This window comes from Engystomops pustulosus, chromosome 2, assembly GCF_040894005.1.
Source record: "Engystomops pustulosus chromosome 2, aEngPut4.maternal, whole genome shotgun sequence".
Classification (NCBI taxonomy): domain Eukaryota; kingdom Metazoa; phylum Chordata; class Amphibia; order Anura; family Leptodactylidae; genus Engystomops; species Engystomops pustulosus.
Window position 1 is genome coordinate 258,645,530 of NC_092412.1, and position 21,890 is coordinate 258,667,419.

Genomic DNA, 21,890 nt, shown 5'->3' on the forward strand with positions numbered 1-21,890 from the left:
CCTCATCCACCTGCCGCGGCTCCCGGCGCCAGACTGCCTCTCCCGCCCGCTGCTCCAGCCAGGCGGCCCTTCCCATAGGTGAAGTAGCCTCTGTACGTCACTAGAACCGAGCGCTCCCATTGGTCCATCCAGCTATCAGTCACCCCCAGGGGTCATTTAAGTTTACGGGCAGGAAATAAATAAATAAGTCGCCGAAAATTAGAAATGCGTAGAGCGTAATGAAAAAAAAAAAAAAAAAAGCACGGGAGCAGTCTGGGACACACTAACCTGCTGGCTACGTCAAGGGGCGGGATTTAGCCTGACTGACGTGGTAGAAAGCCAATGATCTAATAGAGACAGCTAGCAGGTTCAAAGCCGGTTAGTGACGCAGCTCGGAGACACGGGTCTGGGCACGTGATGTCGCTGTATGTAAATGAACCATTAGGAGGCAACCACTGTCACAGCGACCCCCCAAAAAGATCTGTCACTACTGACCAATCACGAGGGGAGTCTCCAGCTCCCGCCCCTAAACCGCTAAGCACCTTTTTACCGACCAATCAGAGCTCCCATGAACCTAAACGTGCTGTTTAGGAACCAATGAGATGGAAGAATTTTACTAAAGGGGGCGTGTCCGCGGTAAGGGGTGCTAGTTTTGTTTTTGGGCGTATCCTGGACGCGCGTGTCGCTCGGCGCCACTCCCTGATTGCCAAGCCCTCCGACCAATGGCCGCGCGAGGTAGCGGGTGTGCAGCCAATGGGCAGCGGCGGCGGGCTGGAAGTGGGCGGGTCTCGCTGAGGGGATTTCGGGTGACAGTTGTCAGAGGAATGGAGGATTTGGTGAGCGGGGCGGAGGAGGAGGACAGTGCGGGAGCCGAGCGCAGGTAACCAGCCCACAGGTGGCCGCGGCGCCGGGACCACGCGGCTCCGCGCCGGGTGTGGGGGACACTGACAGGAGGGGAGTGCAGCCGGGAGACCCCTCCTCCCGTCCTCCCCCTCCTCAGCAGCCCCCTCCCCCCGTGTCCCTACATGACTCCTCAGCCTGTCACAGCCCCGGCACGGCCAGGCCGCCAGCTGGGGCAGCGCTCAGCGCATCCGATGTATATACCGCTATCTAGTGTATACACTACTACTATATACTGTATCCTTTATATACACTACTACTATATACTATATACTGTATATACACTACTACTATATACTATATACTGTATATACACTACTATATACTGTATCCTTTATATACACTACTACTATATACTACTATATCCAGTGTATACACTACTACTATATACTATATACTGTATATACACTACTACTATATACTATATACTGTATATACACTACTACTATATACTACTATATCCAGTGTATACACTACTACTATATACTATATATACACTACTACTATATACTACTATATGTATACACTACTACTATATACTGTATATACACTACTACTATATACTACTATATCCAGTGTATACACTACTACTATATCCTGTATATACACTACTACTATATCCTGTATATACACTACTACTATATACTACTATATGTATACACTACTACTATATACTGTATATACACTACTACTATATACTACTATATCCAGTGTATACACTACTACTATATCCAGTGTATACACTACTACTATATCCTGTATATACACTACTACTATATCCAGTGTATACACTACTACTATATCCAGTGTATACACTACTACTATATCCAGTGTATACACTACTACTATATCCAGTGTATACACTACTACTATATCCAGTGTATACACTACTACTATATCCAGTGTATACACTACTACTATATCCAGTGTATACACTACTACTATATCCAGTGTATACACTACTACTATATCCAGTGTATACACTACTACTATATCCAGTGTATACACTACTACTATATCCAGTGTATACACTACTACTATATCCAGTGTATACACTACTACTATATCCTGTATATACACTACTACTATATCCAGTGTATACACTACTGCTATATCCTGTATATACTGCTACATATCCCGGGTGTACACTACTACTATATCCTGTATATACACTACTACTATATACTGTATATACACTACTACTATATCCTGTATATGCACTACTACTATATCCAGTGTATACACTACTACTATATCCAGTGTATACACTACTACTATATCCAGTGTATGCACTACTACTATATACTATATATACACTACTGCTATATACTGTATATACACTACTACTATATCCAGTGTATACACTACTACTATATCCAGTGTATACACTACTACTATATACTATATATACACTACTGCTATATCCAGTGTATACACTACTACTATATCCTGTATATACACTACTACTATATCCTGTATATACACTACTACTATATCCAGTGTATACACTACTACTATATCCTGTATATACACTACTACTATATCCTGTATATACACTACTACTATATCCAGTGTATACACTACTACTATATACTATATATACACTACTGCTATATCCTGTATATACTGCTACATATCCCGGGTGTACACTACTACTATATCCTGTATATACACTACTACTATATCCTGTATATACACTACTACTATATACTGTATATACACTACTACTATATCCTGTATATACACTACTACTATATCCAGTGTATACACTACTACTATATCCTGTATATACACTACTACTATATCCAGTGTATACACTACTACTATATCCAGTGTATGCACTACTACTATATACTGTATATACACTACTGCTATATACTGTATATACACTACTACTATATCCAGTGTATACACTACTACTATATCCTGTATATACACTACTACTATATACTGTATATACACTACTACTATATCCAGTGTATACACTACTACTATATACTATATCCTGTATATACACTACTACTATATACTGTATATACACTACTACTATATCCAGTGTATACACTACTACTATATCCAGTGTATACACTACTACTATATCCTGTATATACACTACTACTATATCCAGTGTATACACTACTACTATATCCAGTGTATGCACTACTACTATATCCTGTATATACACTACTACTATATCCAGTGTATGCACTACTACTATATCCAGTGTATGCACTACTACTATATCCAGTGTATGCACTACTACTATATCCAGTGTATGCACTACTACTATATCCAGTGTATACACTACTACTATATCCTGTATATACACTACTACTATATCCTGTATATACACTACTACTATATCCTGTATATACACTACTACTATATCCAGTGTATACACTACTACTATATCCAGTGTATACACTACTACTATATCCAGTGTATACACTACTACTATATCCAGTGTATGCACTACTACTATATCCTGTATATACACTACTACTATATCCAGTGTATACACTACTACTATATCCTGTATATACACTACTACTATATACTGTATATACACTACTACTATATCCAGTGTATACACTACTACTATATCCAGTGTATACACTACTACTATATCCTGTATATACACTACTACTATATCCTGTATATACACTACTACTATATCCAGTGTATACACTACTACTATATCCAGTGTATGCACTACTACTATATACTATATATACACTACTGCTATATCCTGTATATACACTACTACTATATCCTGTATATACACTACTACTATATCCAGTGTATACACTACTACTATATCCAGTGTATACACTACTACTATATCCAGTGTATGCACTACTACTATATACTGTATATACACTACTGCTATATACTGTATATACACTACTACTATATCCAGTGTATACACTACTACTATATCCTGTATATACACTACTACTATATACTGTATATACACTACTACTATATCCAGTGTATACACTACTACTATATACTATATCCTGTATATACACTACTACTATATACTGTATATACACTACTACTATATCCAGTGTATACACTACTACTATATCCAGTGTATACACTACTACTATATCCTGTATATACACTACTACTATATCCAGTGTATACACTACTACTATATCCAGTGTATACACTACTACTATATCCAGTGTATGCACTACTACTATATCCTGTATATACACTACTACTATATCCAGTGTATGCACTACTACTATATCCAGTGTATGCACTACTACTATATCCAGTGTATGCACTACTACTATATCCAGTGTATGCACTACTACTATATCCAGTGTATACACTACTACTATATCCTGTATATACACTACTACTATATCCTGTATATACACTACTACTATATCCTGTATATACACTACTACTATATCCAGTGTATACACTACTACTATATCCAGTGTATACACTACTACTATATCCAGTGTATACACTACTACTATATCCAGTGTATGCACTACTACTATATCCTGTATATACACTACTACTATATCCAGTGTATACACTACTACTATATCCTGTATATACACTACTACTATATACTGTATATACACTACTACTATATCCAGTGTATACACTACTACTATATCCAGTGTATACACTACTACTATATCCTGTATATACACTACTACTATATCCAGTGTATACACTACTACTATATACTATATATACACTACTGCTATATCCTGTATATACTGCTACATATCCCGGGTGTACACTACTACTATATCCTGTATATACACTACTACTATATCCTGTATATACACTACTACTATATACTGTATATACACTACTACTATATCCTGTATATACACTACTGCTATATCCAGTGTATACACTACTACTATATCCTGTATATACACTACTACTATATCCTGTATATACACTACTACTATATCCAGTGTATACACTACTACTATATACTATATATACACTACTGCTATATCCTGTATATACTGCTACATATCCCGGGTGTACACTAGTACTATATTCTATATCCTGTATATACCGCTTCTACTATAGCCTGTATATACTACTATATCCAGGGTATATACTAGTACTATATACTACTATAACCGGTATATACCGCTACATATCCAGGGTATACATTACTACTATATACTACTATAACCGGTATATACCGCTACATATCCAGTGTATACACTAGTACTATATACTACTATAGCCTGTATATACTACTACTATATCCAGTGTATACACTAGTACTATATACTACTATAGCCTGTATATACTACTACGATATCCAGTGTATACACTAGTACTATGTACTCCTATAGCCGGTATATACCGCTACATATCCAGGGTATACATTAGTACTATACACTACTACTATATACTATATCCTGTATATACTGCTACATATCCAGCTATTATATACTACTATATACTATTTCCTGTATATACCGCTACATATCCAGGGTGTATACTACTACTATACACTACTATATCCTGTATATACACTACTACTCTATACTATATCCTGTATATACCGCTACATATCCAATATATACACTACTACTATAGCCTGTATATATACTACTATATACTATATCCTGTATATACACTACTACTATATACTACTATAGCCTGTATATACTGCTACTACTATATATTACTATAGCCTGTATATACCGCAACATATCCAGAGTGTATACTGCAAGTGCTATATATACAGTGTATACACTACTACTATATACTACTATAGCCTGTATATACACTACTACTATATACTATATCCATTGTACACACTACTACTATATACTATATCATGTATTTACACTAATACTATATACACTGCTACTATATCCTGTATATACATTACTATATACTATATCCAGTGTATACAATATTATATATACAGTGTGTACCACTAATATATTATCTATACTGTCATAACATCGGTATAATAGCACTATAATATTGTGTGTTTTATAATATATATATATATATATATATTACACTGTAATACAGCAGCGGTATCACTGTTAAGTGTGTGCTACTACTATACTATTATCTCATCTACAGAGTATTATAACAGTAGTGTCACCAATATATATATATATCTACAGTACACTATAATGAAGAATTATTACTAAAGCAGGTAAAAATACAGCTATAGAGTAGAATGATGAGCTGGTATTTTGTGTTACACTGTTATTCTGCCAATACTACACAATTATACATTGTATGCATCACATGTGCTATATTATACTGGTCTTATAACCCCCAGCATTGCAGTAGGACACTTGCCTTGTATTATATTATACACTGTTATTAGACCATTACACTGACAGACAGCAGTGTCTCTATTACACTTGGTCACAGCACACACTTATTGTAATCTTCAGGCCCCTCTACTACAGTAGAGTCACTATTACTGCTAGAATTATATCCAGGGGACACAATAAGACAGTGAGACAAGGGCCCGGGATTGTAATATAATCCACATAAACATACAGCAGTCCTAGCATTAGAGTATTGGTTATTGTATTACACGCGGCTCAGTGATGCAGTATTTTTACTATTATAGGCTGCACTATTATACTTGCAGTCCTGCTCTCGCTACTGTTAGCACTGGTGCATATATATACCGGTATGTATATATATATATTTATTACTAGTGCACAATATTATACTATTATAATTCCAAGTGCACACTCTTATTACATGCCTTACCTCTACCGTTCTTATTATCACAGGCCGCAGCATTATAATCTCCACTAGAAACGATGACAACCCTTCTAATCCCCGCTGCACAGTTATTCTATTGTGGTTATTGTTAACTATTTCCACTGGTGCAAATTATTATCACAATCTCCATTGTACATTCATATTATAGTAATCTGCGCTTTACATCATGATTAAGCCATCATTATAATCTCCTATGCACTGCAATATTATTACTATACAGTGCCCACTTATAATTACTCTATTATAATAATCTCCCGTTTTCGTATTGATGCTATTCTGATTGTTATAATTGGTATACAATCACATTTTTATTATTAACCACATTATTACTGTACTATGTTTCATATAATCTTCAGTTCTGCATATTATTATTAGTCGGTGTCCGTTATTAGTCACTTTTTATTAATACTTCCAGTGGATATTACAAGTTGCATGTATTGCATTTTATATGATTCAATGATTATTATTGTTGTATTTTGTTCTGTTCAGTCTACATGTGTTATTATTATTATTATTATTATTAATATCCTTGATTGTCTGTCCAGTGCACATCAGCATTATTATAATAATAATAATTTCATTCTATTGCTAAATATATTGAATTCTAATACAAGGGTCCTCATGCACATCTATTGCTGTAACTAACCAGCACCTGGGGTTATTACAGGACTCCTGGTGATGTCATTGTTATCACTATGATGATGAATGTGGATCTCATCTCATGGTCTTAGTCCGTGTTTACACTTGATACTTCACTGTAACGCCGCCCGGCCCCTCGTGTTCTAGAAGAGGCTCTGGAACCTGTTGATACTCATCATACACTGTGGTTATAGTAAAGACTTAGAATAATATTCTTCTCATTAGTTTTGCTTTTCATGTATTCCTGTGTACGTTGCCACCATCATGGGGCAGCACGATGTCTATCAGCTCACGGGGACGTCCAGTATGTGGTCCCTGACCCCTCTACATCGTATTATTATTAATGAATTAATAAGATGCGGTGATTGGGGCCTATAGTGAGACATGGCAGTAATGACACCCTGCAGACACCGGCCCCACGCTGCCTGATGGGAAGTATAATTATAATGTACATGGGAGGACCTGCAGGATAATAATGATGATATTAGGATGATCAGCGCGCCCTCCAGGGCACATTATTCTCATCACTCACAGGCTGATCTAGTCACCCAGATGCACTTTATTTTGTTTTGTTTTTTTTCCCCCATTGTTATTATGACCATGTGCAGGGACGGCCAGCGTGCATTATCAGTATTCTTATTATTATTAGCCTTCCACTACACGACACTCACAGGGACCCTCGGTATTCTGTACAATTATGTAATTGACCCCCACATCACTACTATTATCACAATCACACTGCACGTCCTTCAGGTTATAGTGTCCAATGCATACAATGCATAGACATCCACCTCATCCATACAGGGACATTTAAACACCAAGGCAATGAGTCCTATCTCTCCAGGCCCTGCAGTAGTAGAAGACGCCCTGTAGGTCCCAAATGCAACCCTTTCTGTAACCGTGGGAAACAAATGGAGATGAACACAGTGATAACAATCTGTCTCTGTATGTCTACTCCTATCCTGTATATATAGGCACAGCACAGTACTACTACTCCTATCCTGTATATATGGGCACAGTACTACTACTCCTATCCTGTATATATGGGCACAGCACAGTACTACTACTCCTATCCTGTATATTTGGGCACAGCACAGTACTACTACTCCTATCCTGTATATATGAGCACAGCACAGTACTACTACTCCTATCCTGTATATATGAGCACAGCACAGTACTACTACTCCTATCCTGTATATATGAGCACAGCACAGTACTACTACTCCTATCCTGTATATATGGGCACAGCACAGTACTACTACTCCTATCCTGTATATATGGGCACAGCACAGTACTACTACTCCTATCCTGTATATATGGGCACAGCACAGTACTACTACTCCTATCCTGTATATATGAGCACAGCACAGTACTACTACTCCTATCCTGTATATATGAGCACAGCACAGTACTACTACCTCAATCCTGTATATATGGGCACAGCACAGCACAGTACTACTACTCCTATCCTGTATATATGGGTACAGCACAGTACTACTACTCCTATCCTGTATATATGGGTACAGCACAGTACTACTACTCCTATCCTGTATATATGGGCACAGAACAATACTACTACAGAGCCAAAGGATAAAGACTTTTTAAAGACATAAATAGAAAATATCCCAAAAATAAAGCAAATTTCAAGATGCATTCTACAGCTCCACAAGATACATGTATGACGAGAAACAAAGAAGTAACATTGCTATGTGGTCTCGCTTCTACTTGCTACAGCTCAGACATTTGCAGCCTGTATTGGGGCACAAATAACATTTTCAGTAAAGTTGAAAATATTCTGTGTGGATTTACTTTGGGCCAGATTTTACAGAGCAGAGAATTGATCCCCTATCTGTAATGTAGGAGATAAGTTACAGGGTACTGCGGGGGCCATAACCGGGAGCTCCAGCGATCAGTATGAAGCTCCTCTGTGAATCAAGTGCCCGTGTACACGCATTACCAGCAGGTCATTCACTTTTATGGAGCTTTTAGGAGACAAGGCTCTGGCTGTGTGATTAACTGTGGGACGTTTGGACCCTCTTGTTCCCAATCCAAGGGGGTCGTGCAAAGAAGTTTCCATCTGTGTAACGTTTCTCCTAAAAAAAGCTTTTATTGCCCCATGGGCAGTAGTAGTAATTCTGAATAAATGTTGATATTGGGATGTTACCCCTAATTAAGTTATGGCATAAATAGTAACCCTCTCAATATCTGACCATAGCAAAAAGTGACCCATGAGTCCTGGCCTTCCCCTCTGTACTCGCTGGACAGTGATATAGTCCCCTTCTCCTGCAGTGCCATATGTTCCGTATCAGTAGTGTAATGGTGAGAAGTTCCACGTTAATGTATGGTAATTGTCCCTGTAAGAAGCTCACATTATACATCCTCTACACTGGGGGAGAAGTATCAATCTGTCTACACCAGAAAACTGGAGTAATTTACATTACAACTGCCGTGCACCACATTTATTGAATGTTTTAGACCATTTTTAGGCAGTTTTCCAACTCCTCCGAAAAAAGGGGCATAACCTTGGTGGGTCGGGGGCATGACTAGACAGAAAACGGCCTGTGTGCCAGAAAATAAATATTGTGCTGCAGTAAACTGGACCAACTAATAAGAGGTGCAAAGTAGGACTCCTCACAGGGATTAATCAGCAGAAGTGTCTAGTCCTACTCTGACCCGGTCTAATGACACATTAATGCATCTCCCCCAATGTTTCATCACTTGATTTTTTTTTTTTCCAGAAATAATTTAATTTCCATTTGATGGAAATGTGTTATTTTTTTTTCTAATGGGTCACAAGAAGAGGGTGTTACAAAATTACCAAAGTATCAACATAAAACCTTTATGTTCCGAAAACCATGATGATAATTACAGAACAATAATGACTGGAGCACGGAGAAGAATTATAATAACATTTCCTGCAAGTCTCAGCAGTCACCAGTCAGCAGGGAGAGCACAGGACCTGAGCCCCCGGCCGCAGGACCTGAGCCCCCGGCCGCAGGACCTGAGCCCCCCGGCCGCAGGACCTGAGCCTCCCGGCCGCAGGACCTGAGCCTCCCGGCCGCAGGACCTGAGCCTCCCGGCCGCAGGACCTGAGCCTCCCGGCCGCAGGACCTGAGCCTCCCGGCCGCAGGACCTCACTTGTCTCTCACACGGCTCTGTTCCGCTCATCTTCCAGTCTCGTCCACAGTTCTGGGACTGTTGTGGGTTTCTTGGCCAGAACTTTGTCACCAATAATTTCCCAGAGGTTTTCTATTGGGTTTAGATCAGGACTCGGGGCTGTGACCTTTTCATTGTATCAATGTTTTCTGTTTGAAGGATCTGCTTTACCCCTTTTGCTCTTTGACAGGGGACATTGTCCTGCATGGAAATTGCTTCGGATTGATTGATGAACATAATAAGGAACCACGTGTTGTTAAAGGGTCTGATCATTCACTCTGCCATGTAGCTGTATGACAGGTCCAACTCCTGCTGCAGAAAACATTCCCCAAACCATGACACTTCCTCCACCACCTTTCACTGACTTCTTTACATGCCTTTAGTTTAGTTTTTTCTCAGGTGATGAACATAGGGACACATTTACTAACAGTGCAACTGCATTATATGCAGTCCGCCTGTCTATAGTCCTGGGAACGCCAGATTCATGACTTGTAGAGGACGTTCTTTATGAATCTGGCTCTCCCTGCACTGCTCTGACAGAGTGCACCACTTTTTTTTTGGGTGCAGCTTTAACATGGGGCGTGCAACACAATTCTGTCAGACTTTGCCTGTTAAATCAGTGCAGAATTTTGTGTCTTTGACACTTCTTAAATACCTGTGCAAGCGGTTTGCACTAGAAAGAACTTGCAAAGTCCCACAGAAAGCTGGCGCACGGCCGTTCGTAAATGTGCCCCATAATGTTTTACATCAGATCCAAATAAATGAAACTTGCTTTCATTATTAAAATGAACTGTGGCACTTGTCCTCTATCTGTAAAACCGGCTCCTCAGTAAAGGTGAGTGTAGACTTTTGATTCTTTCTGCTAATGAGAGGTTTGGTCACTGCACAGTCGGCTTACGATCCAAATGCTCTCAAATGCTGTGACACTGTATGACAAGAAAGATCTTTCACTGTCCAGTGCTGATGAAAATATTACCCATGGAGATTCTCTGCGTTATCCCGTCCTCTCTTACATTTGTCTTTTGAGGGCGACCAGCTTTTATGGGGGACTTGAGTGAGTTTGTGATGTTGTTAAGATGCAGTATTCTAGAAATCACGGACTTGGAACATTTTCTCTTGCTATGGCTAATAGGATCACCCATTTGGCCTTCATCAGGACAACCTGCTGCCAGAGGGTCTCAGTCACTTTGGAACGGCACAACATTTATACAAAGTCAGTGAAAACTGAAAAGTTTGGTTCTAGTTACATCTAGTTTGTCAGATAATTAAGGAAATTATCACCAATAACTTTCAGGGATCTGAAAGTGTCAGTGATCAGTGTCTTTTACAGTGATCAGTGATACAGTAAGATAAAATACTGATATATTCCTCATGTTAGGATATAATCACGTAGGGTTTAGGTCCGGGTTCTGGCTGGTCCGGTCAGGAATGGTCACAGAGATGTTCTGAAGCCTCTGCTGTGGTATTTTAGCTTGTGCTTAGGGTCACTGTCTTGTTGGAAGGTTCGGCCCAGTCTGAGGTCCAGTACATCTGGAAGAGGTTCTCATCCAGGATCTCTCTGTACTGGGCCGCATTTATCTTTCCTTCCATTACACCCAGTGGTCCTGTATATATAGTGGTCCTACTTTATACACAGGGATGTATACATGAAAATGTATCAAGTTGTCTTCCAGTGTGCTTGGCTTTATATTATGGATGCAAAATACTTCAACCATTTATTAGTAGACAGATATTTTCCTGACATGGAAGAATCTTTTATCAGATGAATGAATACGGTGCTTCACAACAGCAGAATATGGCAGCACAGCGAACCTCTGGATAATCCCTGGTGACAATGTTCTGGCCACGAAACCCACAACAGTCCCCGAAATATGGAAGAGGCGGGTAGAAGAGTCCTGTGGCCGTGGGCTGAGGTCCTGTGGCCGTGGGCTGAGGTCCTGTGGCCGGCGCTGAGGTCCTGTGCTTTCCTTACTGACTGGTGACTGCTGGGACCTGCAGAAAATATCATGATAATTTTCTCTGTGCTCCAGTCATTGCTGTTATTATCATCATCAAAGTTTTTGAAAAATAAAGGTTTTATGTTGATACTTTGGTAGATGTGTAAAACCCTGTTCTAGTGACCTGGGGACCCCGTACAAATACGTCAAATGTTCATCAATGGAGATTACATTCTTGAAATAATCAAGTGATCAAACATTGTTCTTTAACCAGTGTATAAGCCCCATATACATATATTTATATATCCACACACCGCCTCATATATATTTGTTTATATACATATACGTGTACCTACTTCATACATCCATCATTAGTATCTGCAATATGTGAACGCGACCTTGGCTTTAGCCATCCGTTATTGCGACCAGGAACAAGTGAAGCCATTTTGGCAGAGTCGGAGGGATTTGAGGAGGTCGCACAATGCAGGCTGTTCACAGCTCTCAATTTGGGAGGATCAGATAGAAAAAGGATCACATGTTTTCTTTCAGCTATTTTTTTTTCGCTGTAATATGTGCGCTTTCATCAGCCTCCACCCTCCTCAGCACCATTCAGAGCCATTCATTCTCTGCACTGAATCGCCCCGAGTCCCACAAGCCGCTGCCAGAAATTGTTGCTTTCACTAATTGTATTATTCTCGAATTGCTACATTTTCATTTATTAATGTAACTAATAACAATAATATACTGTCACATTTGTGCATGGTGTTGATATATTTAGGGGATTTTCATTTACATATTAGGGGAATTGATTTTAAAGAAGATGGCAAGTGGGGAAAATTGCCATCACCTTGTCTTCCCTCGCACCGCTAGAACATAGACTCCTTATTACAAGAGCATACAGGCTCCATAGTGCCCACATTTTGTAGTAATTGCTTGTATTCCTCTAGACCTCCACAAAGAAATCTCTGTATCTTCAGGTTTTGTCCCTGTTGAGATGTGTAATCAGATCTGTGTTTATGTTAGTAGAAGCAGGACTGTGAAATATTGATTTATGTTCTATGATTGTAGCTTCTTCGAGCACACTGGGGGTGTGTCCTCACACTGCTGTGCACTGTGAGACTAGTCTATTGGTGCTGGAGTGGTAGACAGAACACTGTCTACAGAGAGCTAAGCGCACAGCAGTGTGAGGCCAACACCCCCCCCCCCCCCCTCAGTTCACTTGCAGAAGCTATAATCCTGCAATAAAAATCTATGCTTCTCATTCCTTCTGATACTTCAAACATATGCAAACGTATGATTACACCTCTCTCCAGGGACAATAAATATCACTGGCTGCATAGAGCACAAAGCACCCCAGAAGCTACAATCCTGGAATGTAAATCCATATTTCACAGTCCTGCTGCTACTAACAACATGCACAAAGGTCTTATATACAGTGGCGTAACTTGAAGCTGAAGGGCCCCAGTGCAAAGTCTGTGCCAGTCCCCCGGACTATAATGTATGGTATATAGTAATAGTCTTCTCATATGGGAAAGTGACAACTTATGGGCCCCACAGCCTCCAGGGCCCGGTTGCGATCGCACCCTCTGTACCCCCTCAAGTTACGCCCCTGCTTATATTACAATATTTATAATATTCCCTTCTAAACATTCTGACAAACAGAAATACATTGAATTAAATTAGTATTATCATCAGTTACTGTGGATTTTTCTGTGTGTGAATTTACTGTAAATCCGGTGCAGCAGATTTCATTCTAGCAGTCCTGCAATTCTGCACAGAAAATTAAAATTAACCTTCTGCAACGTTTGTTGATGGTTCTCTACCCAAAAAAAGTGTCCACCATCTGCAGCGTCCATGTATGTGCATGTATATTGTATGTCGGGTCAGATGTGGTGGTCACAGAGCGGCATTGTGTTCTGGTGCTATATTTGTAGAAGTGGAACATGTATATTGTATGTCGGGTCAGATGTGGTGGTCACAGAGCGGCATTGTGTTCTGGTGCTATGTTTGTAGAAGTGGGACATGTTTTCTTCGGGAGTAATTCTACGTTCCTTCTTTCTTTTATGAAGCTGAACTAGGTCCACCCTCCATGGCTTCTCACACAGCAGCCCCCAGGTTTGGATTACGCCTCATTCATCCTCATTGTTACAGTCTCTTTTGCAACATTTTAACAAGTTGAAGTCCTGGTGGATGAGTTACTGTGACGTGTCGCTTATCACTTTATATGTCAGGTAACGCAGATTTTTATTTAGTTGCTTCTCATTTATTGTGAATGTTCTTGTGATGTATGATTTGCATTTTTTTTTAAAAGGGGAAATCCAGACAGAAGAACCCACTGGTAGACAGGTGACACATGCGGTGATATCAGATTTGTAGGACTTTATACTATGATTCCATCTGCTTTGTGCCGCTCTGAGATTTCTGGAAGTCTCCGGGTAGTAGCAAAGGGGCTGATATCCCCATATAGTAAATCATTCTGACTGGATTTCTCCTTGACCCTCGGTCACATCATCTTCATCTTCTGAATCTTCAGCGTTTCAGTGGCTTCATGATTTTTTTTTAATTTTTTTGCATTTCTCTTGTTGCACTCCTGTTTTGCTCTTTTGTTTTATGTTATCTCTTCCTCTACCTTACCTCTATCTTCTGTTCTATGCTGTTTATGTCATATTAAGATAATCCCATCTTTCAGGTTGCATAAATTTTTGTGCTCATATTGCTGATGGTTTTGTAATCTACAGAACCAGAGATACAAGCAGCTAAAAACCATAGTTTGAAATACGAGCTGCAGATAAAGGTCCAGTTCCCGTCTATTTTTTAACTGGCTGTGTGTCCAGTTCTGTAGTTTACAGAACTATAAGATGAGATTCCTATCTTTAATATGACACCAGCAGCATGTTTCTAGGTGTTATAGAACAGAAGATAGGGGCTTCTGAAGTGAGACTACTCCTGCAACCATTAAACATGACGCATCTCATGTAATAATGGGAGGAGAAGAGTCGCATTTGGGGGAAATTATTTCATAGGTAAACAAATGAGATTTCACATAAAAGATGAAATTCTAGAAAGGACATTTCATCCACGACCTTTGGTTGGTATAGTGGGGCAAAACCTGATGACAGGTTCCATTTAAAGAACATCTACCACCAGGATAAAGGATTGTAAATCAAGCACACTCACAGCTGGTTTGTGCTCCCTCTGGTAGGATTTGCTCTTCTTTAAGCTTCTTGAAGCATTTTTTTCTTAAAAACAAGGGTATAAAAATTATGTAAATAAGGGGCTCCAGGCTCCCTTAAATGGGTACTCCTACGACGACAAGTTTCTCTTAAATATACTTACGATAATGAAATAACACATTCTCTAATTCAATGTTATTAACAAAAATACAGCATTTCACAGATATGATACCAACCTGTCTTGGTGTACACAATTTCAGTTGCCCCTGGATCTTCTGACTTTAGGGTCTGCAGCCATCTCGCTTGATGCTGTGGAGCTGAGCTCTTCTCTTCCACCAGCCCCCACCTTTGCAGTTCAGGACAAGCTCATACTGATGCACACTGACTTCCTGCCTGCAAACAACAAAAGCAGCAGTGAGAGGAGAGCTACAAGCTACAGGCAGATAAGATCTTTATCAGATGTGATGGTGTGAAAAGTGGAGATGTAGCAGAGCTGACTGTCATTTTGTTTAATATGCATCTCATGGGTCTCATCATCTCATGATCTTTCTCATCTCTCTTCTATGTGTCAGATACTAGTACAATGTTCAGAATGTACATAAAAGTGTATATGACCCTGGACCCTGATAATCTAAGCACATTGCCAGCACACAGTATCTCACAACACAGAGGGAATATGAAGTGTCTGCTCAGAGAGTCCCCGCTCACACTCTGGAATCTTACAATAAAACTGAGTAAAATTGTAAAGTAAGGGGTTAAAAACTATCACTAGGGGGTTGACATTTGAGATTTTTCTTTAGTGGGTAAACCCATTTAACACCTATGGAGCTTGGAGCCCTCATTTGCATGTTTTTAAAAGCCTTAAAAAAAAGAGGGGCATAAAAGAAAAACATATCCTGCTGGAAGGGCCACACAGCTGCGTGTAAGTGTGCTTGGTTTACAATCCTTCATCCTGGTGGTAGATGTATATAGTAAATCACAAACAGAGGACTCCCCTCTCCTGTTCTATGGATTGCTGGGGCACAACCATGGAAGCCCCTTGTCAGTGGTTTGAAGGAAAGGCCTATTACAAAGGAGTAAAACCTGGACCCTGGAGCTTACATTCAAACCTTCTCTGACTTGTTATATTGTATCTGTACTTTGTTGTTACTCTCTAGCACAATTACTTTCCTATAGGTTTGTATTTCTAATGAAACGGCAGCAAAAGGTGTTGAAATGTATTTTGTTTATATTATTCAAAGTCCCGGTATAAAATTATAGTTCTGTGATATTGATCTAGTTATAGACTCGTCAGTGCGCGCTGAACATTGTCCACATCAGAGCAGTGTATAATATCGACTTCAGCTGCAAAGCCCAAGGCAATAGAGATAAAGGAAAACAATGGAGGTTTATGGAAACACTTCCCTGCTTCTTAACCTCTTCTATACAGTTATATATACAGGTATATAGTGTATAGCATTCTAGCAGGAAAGGCTCTACTTCTTGGCCACTGATTTGTCTGGTGTTGCAGTTACGCTGAATGGACAAAATCGGAATAGATTGTGACATATTTATGCAGTGTTTTCCCGGGCTAAAAATCTCAATAACATATCCATAGAATATGTCATTCATATCAGATCGGTGCGGGTCAGTACCCAGCATCCACCAAAAATCAGCTGTACTGTGCAGCTGCAAATCCATGTGTCTCCATGGCAACAGACTACAAACCGAATTCTTGTAGCTTGATCACCGTTCAGTCAAATTCCCTTTCATCTGTCCGCTACTTCTTACATTAAATTTTGTTCAGATTGTGTCCATGTCTTTCATCAGATTTGATGCTAGTTACTTAGTTACTACATCTGCTTTTTGGTTGTTTTTTTTTTTTTTTCTGTGTACAGAGCTGTATGAGGGTTTGTTTTCTGTGTACAGAGCTGTATGAGGGTTTGTTTTCTGTGTACAGAGCTGTATGAGGGTTTGTTTTCTGTGTACAGAGCTGTATGAGGGTTTGTTTTCTGTGTAACAAAGTGTAATTCCTAATAATGAAAAAAATCCTAATAATGAAAAATTCCAAATTTAGTGAAAAAACAGATTTGGGCTTCGTTTTTTATGTCTTTCGTTGTCTGTTCAAAATTCAATGGGAGGCCACAGCAAGGACAATGGGGCTTATTTACTCAGGGCTTTGCCCCGCACCTTTGTCTGACTGTGCACGTTCTTCATGGCTAAAACGGCTGCACTGGGCTCGTGTCGCACCCTTTTTGTGGTGCAGCTGCGCTGCCGTCCATGCGGCACAGATCAGGGGGTGTGCCGCAAGTCGGTACGACGTATTCGGACCCAGCGCTGTATTTAACTTGCAAATTGTGTCACACGCCCTATGTTTAAAGGTGCACCACAAAAAAGATGGTGAACTCTGTTGGACAAGTGCGTGAAAGTGGATCGCGCTCCCAGCATTATACATGGAAATAGCACTTTTACTGTTAGGAGGGGGGGGGGGGGCATGAGAGGGTCAGTGGGATATTAGGGGCAGGGTAAGGGAATGACTAATCCCCTGAAGTTCCTCTTTAGGTTTTGCATTATGATACATTTGGAGGTTTTCCTACTGTATCCTAGAAACGTATCCTTTTACTTTCATATTTTAGGGAAGTTGGTTTCTGCAGAATAATAAAGCAGCCAGTTTTCTCCCATTGCTTGTGCATGGATTGTGTTACCATAAGACATTGCTGTATAAACGCAGATGCAGAGATAGATGGGAAGTTATGGACACTGTCCGCATTGTGGCCGAGGACTCCACAAGAAAACTTTTACCAAAGCTTAAGAGTCATTTATAAATAGGCAGAAGGTCAGCGCTACAATCACAACGCGCAGGAAGTGGGGAGCCAGATGAAAAGCGGTACACAATGTCCAGAACATTTATATTGTGTAGATTGTGCCAGAGGCTGAGATTTACTGCTGCTCCACTCCCTCCAGTCCACACACATGTATACAGACACAGGCAGAAGATACATTGTGATCTACAGGGAGGAGAATGCACACAGGCCACGCTCCAGACCAATGTACTGTGCACCCTGGCACCAAGATTAGCAAAAATGTTTCCATGGTGACCATTTTCGGTAATCCTCCACATCTTCATTCCTCCCTCACAGGTCCTTCTTATTTACCCAGTGATGAATCTCATCAGTCCCTTCCCTGACGCTCCCCGTATCCCCCTAGGTCCTGTGCACACCCATTATAGTACAGATGCAATGTTGGATCGGCTCTGGGGGTAGCAGGAGTTTTTCTATTTGTCCCCACTCCCCTTGTAAATCACCTCCAGGACTAGAAAAACTTGGTCACTATTGATGGGTAGTCCCAGAAGATGGACACTTCAATTATCCCATGACCAAAATGGACCTTGGTAGAAATTATTTCTGTTGTGAAGAAGTTTTCTTAGATTTTTTTTTACAGTTCAGAACTAAAGGGGTTTTCCGGCTAATAATAAAATGACAGCTAAAACGAGGGCAGAGCTCAGCTCAGTGGGGCACATTTACTTACCCCGGTCCAGTCGCCATCCAGCGGTGCGTTCTCCGATGAGGATTTGGGTTCTGCTGGGATTCACTAAGGTCCGATATCCAGCAGGTGTCGCTGCTGCGCCGAGGTCCGCCGGAGTTCACCTTCTTCTTCCCGGTGCATGTGAGTGCTGATCTTGCGACACAAATTCTTTTTTAAATTCTGTGGTTTTCCCGAATCTGTCATGTTGTCCAACGGCCATGCCCCCCCCCCCCCCCCCCCCCAAATTCTGTTGCTGATGCGCCACAATCCTGGGGGAAATCGTTGGGAAATCCGACGAAAGTTAGCGATTCGGACCCCTAGTAAATGAGCCCCAATGTGTTTCCTGTGGTGTCAGGAGGGAATGTGCGGGTCCCCAGGAGACTCCTTTTATTTGTGCAACACCCCTTTAATTTTCAGCTTCAAATTTTTTTTCTATTTACCGCCTGATATACGCAGAACATCGCATCATACACCAGAATATATTATTTCGGGACGCGGAGCTTGAAACCTCTTTAACCGCTGCAATAGGACGGAATAAAGACGTTACGCCCAACGTTTACCCGAAGAAGAGCAGAAATGCTCCCGTAGACGCGCAGATTACTTCCAGCCTCGCGTTTTGTAGTGGCCCCGGCCGCGCTGGGCCAAACGCTTCATTAAAACTGAATTACAGTTTTACTTTCCGAGGAGAAGCCTGGTTAATATTTCAGGATATTGAACACCAAACCTCTGTTAATCTTTAAGTAATGCGTTTACTTATCTGACATATAACCTCGGAGGGGACCCCCAGGCACTAAACGTGACGATCAGGGCAGCGTATGGCTGCGTATCATGCACCCAGGGCCGGCACGGGAAGGGTTAAAGTCTCTTGACGTGTAAGTGTGTGCGCGCGCGCTTGAGAAAATCCTCTCAGATAAGTGAATCTTTGTTAATGTATGTATTTCCTCTGGTAATTCAGGTCAGCGTTTTAGAGTCCTCATGTAACCTTTTAAGTGCCTTACGTACATAGAGCAAAGCACTCGACTGGAGAAGCGCGGCGAGATCTCACATATATTGTTTCTGACGCTTCCCCGTGAATTGCCGCTCCGCCGGCGAGCCGTCCTTGTAATGGAGTCATCCCTTAAACAGTCAAGATGATTGTTTTTTTAAAAAGCAATAGAGACAGAAGGATTGTTTAGCCTCCGATCTTCACCGGATCGAGGCCTTCAGCTCGTTTCTATAGTCTACGGATCCACACACCACGTCAGTATAAAGGACGACGCCACGCAAGGACCACGTGCGGGACCTCCGGGAAGTGGAAGACCCTCCATGTCAATGACTTGCATCGCAAATTTTGCTGTTGTCTATTATGATGGGGGGGGGGGGATGATTATATATTTTGGTATGATCTCTCTTTTCTATGGGGTCATATAATGTGATACATGTTCGGCCCTCTATATCTGCTTAATGCATCATCTGGTAAGAACTTGTCCTTAAATGCCCTTTTTTTTATGAAGGGAAGTGCCCGTAGGCAGAAGTATCTTATCCTTGCAATATGACGTGACTGCATGCAGAGCAGCAATACATCCCATCCGCTGTGTCCCTTGAAGAAAAGTGCCCCCTCCCCACTACAAATCGCCCTTCAAGGATTACAAGGATTTCTTTTTAGCGGTAGAAGGGGTCGTCCTAATCTTATAGCACATATGAAGTGCACACCACAGGATGTCCCTTTAAAATAAATGTGTTGCTCCCTGGCTGAACATACATTGGGGCACATTCACACTGATGGATACACACCTCAGCTGCTGTGAAGCTTCATGGTGCACACCTCAGCTGCTGCAGAACCTCATAAATACATACCACAGCTGCTGGAGAACTTCACAATACACACCTCAGCTGCTGGAGAACCTCATAATACAAACCTCAGCTGCTGGAGAACCTCATAATACACACCTCAGCTGCTGTGAAGCTTCATGGTGCACACCTCAGCTGCTGCAGAACCTCATAAATACATACCTCAGCTGCTGGAGAACCTCATAATACACACCTCACCTGTTGGAGAACCTCATAATACACACCTCAGCTGCTGCAGAACCTCATAATACACACCTCAGCTGCTGGAGAAACTCATAATACACACCTCACCTGCTGGAGAAACTCATAATACACACCTCACCTGCTGGAGAACCTCATAATACACACCTCAGCTGCTGCAGATCGTCATAATACACACCTCAGCTGCTAGAGAACCTCATAATACACACCTCAGCTGCTGGAGAACCTCATAATACACACCTCAGCTGCTGCAGATCGTCATAATACACACCTCAGCTGCTAGAGAACCTCATAATACACACCTCAGCTGCTGGAGAACCTCATAATACACACCTCAGCTGCTGCAGATCGTCATAATACACACCTCAGCTGCTGGAGAAACTCATAATACACACCTCAGCTGCTGGAGAACCTCATAATACACACCTCAGCTGCTGGAGAACCTCATAATACACACCTCAGCTGCTGCAGATCGTCATAATACACACCTCAGCTGCTGGAGAAACTCATAATACACACCTCAGCTGCTGGAGAACCTCATAATACACACCTCAGCTGCTGGAGAACCTCATAATACACACCTCAGCTGCTAGAGAACTTCACAATACACACCTCAGCTGCTGGAGAACCTCATAGTACACACCTCAGCTGCTAGAGAACCTCATAATACACACCTCAGCTGCTGGAGAACCTCATAATACACACCTCAGCAGCTGCAGATCGTCATAATACACACCTCAGCTGCTGGAGAACTTCACAATACACACCTCAGCTGCTGGAGAACCTCATAATACACACCTCAGCT

The 21,890-nt window shown here is 41.0% G+C and overlaps 1 protein-coding gene across 3 annotated transcripts in view; it reads left to right on the forward strand.

Annotated features, from left to right (window-relative positions):
* Positions 1-401: 401 nt before the first annotated feature.
* Positions 402-21,890, forward strand: part of ZBTB20 (zinc finger and BTB domain containing 20) — a 713,029-nt gene continuing 691,540 nt past the window's right edge. For 2 of the 3 annotated variants that reach the window (XM_072138923.1, XM_072138926.1), the window contains exons 1-2: positions 634-859; positions 14,447-14,608. The gene's annotated coding sequence lies outside the window, so the exon portion shown is untranslated. The other variant, XM_072138925.1, reaches the window with a different exon arrangement.